The following is a 3239-nucleotide window of genomic DNA, read 5'->3' as shown; positions in this document are numbered from 1 at the left end:
GCTGTCAGCTCGGACCCACCGGAAGTGCCTCCTTATTACACACAAAAAAAATGAATACTCCCCCTGCTAGCTGGGACCCAACCTGGTGGGAGGCTGACTTTGTGGGCCTACTACATTGACAAGGATGGAGGGCTTTGTCAACTTAGTCAATATGAACGATTCTAGCTCCAGTGACCGTACGATGTCCATCCAATGGCCGTAGTGCTTCTTCAACCTCTGGTCTTCTTGCTCCAGCCGCCCAAAGCTGCGCTGGTCGTGCCGCGTGCTCCTACCTCTCGTGGCTGGCTGTGATGCCGCGGAGGCCTCACCGCCCCTACTACTCCCACCACCGGCCCATGCTATCCCTCTACTCACCCACACCCCCTGTTATTCTGCAGCCGAACTAGTGAACCCTCGTACTCCTCTCCGCGTGGGCATCCACTGCAGCGTCTTCCCCGGCTCCGCGTCGTCCCCTTCCTAGGCCTCACCATCGTCCACCGCCTTGGTGCTCTCGGCGCGGCGTGGTCAATGTGGTCAACGACCGACTTCCATCGGAAGAGTACTGTACGTGGAGAGGCTGATAGCTGGGTCCATGATCACAACCCAGTTTTTTTGTGATTTGCCAAGTAAGTCGCTTTGTCAGGCCTGTTGGGCTGCAAATCTTTCAAGACGAGGAGAGCTTCATTCGGCTGGCCGAGAAAATGGGCCATCAGTAATGAGAAATGGGTTGCACATTTTTACAACACATCAAACCGAAAATTAGTTTAAAATATCTTTTTTTCATTTCGAGATTTTAAATTACATTGATTTTTATCCATGGAGAATTCGTTGGATTTTATATTGATATACATTTATTTTTAAAACCAGTTTAATGTGAGTCGAAATTTCGGGATTAAAAACAGTTTGGACCGCACCGAAATATGCAAAATTTCGTTAAATTTTTAACCATGGCCACAATATGGGCTGTAATGCTAACAAAAAGAATATGGGCTCCAAAAAAACCTTAAGAATTAGCAAATGGGATGTAAATTATTAGAAATAATGGCAGATGGGTTGTATGCTGTTTTCCACATATTTGAGGCTTTCCTAAAAAAGGTTGACGCAGAAGCACTGGTTGTTGGATATCCATCCAACGGCCGTTGTGCTTCTTCAATCTCTGCTCTTCCTGCTCCAGCCGCTCAAACAAGCACCGGCGGGACTGCCTCCTCCCTCCTCCTCACGGTCGGCTGTGCTGCCGCGCAGGCCTCACCACCCGACCGTACTCCCATCGCCGGTTTGATATTCTCCCCTCCGCGTGGGAAACAACTGCCGAGTCTTCCCTGCATCCGTGTCGTCCCCTTCCTAGGCCTCGCCGTCGTCCACCGCCCTGCTGCTCTCGGCGTGGTGTGGTCAACATGGTCAACGACCAACATGCATCTGAAGTGGACTGTACATGGAGAGGCCGACAGCTAGGTCCACGGCCGCACACAAGGAAATGCCTCCTTATTACACGCAAAATAATGATTCCTCCCCTGACATCGGGGACCCACCGAAAGGGCCTCTATATTTCGCGAAAAAAACGTACCGCCGCTGACAGCTCGGATCCACCAGCTATATCGTCGCACGCAAGGAAGTGCCTCCTTATTATGCTCAAAAAAATGAATACCCCCTGCTAGCTGGGACCCACCTTGGTGGGAGGCTGACTCGTGGGCCTAGTAAGTTGACGGGGACGGAAGGCTTTGTCAACTTAGTCAATATGCACGATTCTAGCTCTAGTGACCATACGATGTCCATCCAACGGCCATAGTGCTTCTTCAACCTCTGGTCTTCTTGCTCCAGCCGCCCAAACCAGCGTCGGTCATGCCTCGTGCTCCTGCCTCCCGTGGCCAGCTGCGATGCGGCGGAGGCCTCACTGCCCCCTACTACTCGCACCGCTGGCCAGGCCATCCCTCTACTCACCCACACCCCCTGTTATTCTACGGCAACGACAGCCTCACACCGCAGCGAACCAGTGAACCGTCGTACTCCTCTACGCGTGGGCATCCACTGCCGCGTCTTCCCCGGCTCCGCGTCGCCCCCTTCCTAGGCCTCGCCGTCGTCCACCGCCCTGGTGCACTCAGCGCGGCGTGGTTAACGTGGTCAAGGAACGGCTTGCATCGTACGTGGACTGTATGTGGAGAGGCTGACAGCTGGGTCCACGGCCGCAGCAAGGAAGTGCCTCCTTATTATGTGCAAAATAATTATTCCTTCACCTGACAGCGGGACCCACCAGACGGGCCACCATATTTTGTGAAAAAAACGTTTCCCCCTGACTGCTGGGACCCACCAGCTACATCTTCGTAGGCAAGGAAGCGCCTGACAGTCGGGACCCACCTGGTCGAAGCATACGTAGTATTGTCATTCTGGTCGCGAACGTGTACGTACATACTGGTGGATGTAGAGGCGCACACGTCTCGTAGTAGAGGTGCGCACATGTTGTAGTAGAGGCGCACACGTAGCATTTACACGTACGTACAGCGTCCAGGGTGCAAGAAAGAAAATACGGCCACATATGTGTACATATGGGCGGTGTCTCGAATGCCTACTCGCGCATACGTACGTCCAGGGCTCAAGTACATGGCTGGGTCGGAAGGGAGAAACAGCGTCGTCATCGTGTTCATGGGGAGGCAACGGAATGCGTCGTGTTCATGGGGAGGCAATGGAATGCGTTGTGTTCATCGGGATGGCTTGGACGGAACAGGCGATGGAAACGAGGCCTGGCGTACCGCAGAACAGAGGAAACGGCCTTGTGTTCGACCGGCCACATTCGAAACAGGATCATGTTGATCGGGGGTGGTCTGGCGTACCCCAAAACGGAGGAAACGGACCTCCTACGGTCGAAATGGGGGTCCTGTTGATCGGGAGGGGTATGGCGTACTGCAAAACGGAGGAAACGGACTTGTGTTGGAGCGCTACGGTCGACGGGGGTCCTGTTCATCGGGAGGGGTGTGGCGTACCGCAAAATGGGACTCCACGGGATACTGTTCATATCCACCGTCGACCTCCTCCAGCCTCCACGGGCTCCTGTTCATCCAGCCTCCACCGCACGCTACTCCACCGACTACTGTTCAACCACCCCTCCACCGTCTACTGTTCATCCAGCCCTCCACACCAGGTGGTCCTGTTCAACCACCCCTCCACGGGCACCCCTCCACCGTCTACTGTTCATCCAGCCTCCACACCATGGGGTCCTGTTCAACCACCCCTCCACTGTCTACTGTTCATCCGACCCTCCACACCAC

This window comes from Triticum aestivum, chromosome 5A (genome assembly GCF_018294505.1).
Source record: "Triticum aestivum cultivar Chinese Spring chromosome 5A, IWGSC CS RefSeq v2.1, whole genome shotgun sequence".
Classification (NCBI taxonomy): Eukaryota; Viridiplantae; Streptophyta; class Magnoliopsida; order Poales; family Poaceae; genus Triticum; species Triticum aestivum.
This window is presented reverse-complemented; position numbering follows the sequence as displayed.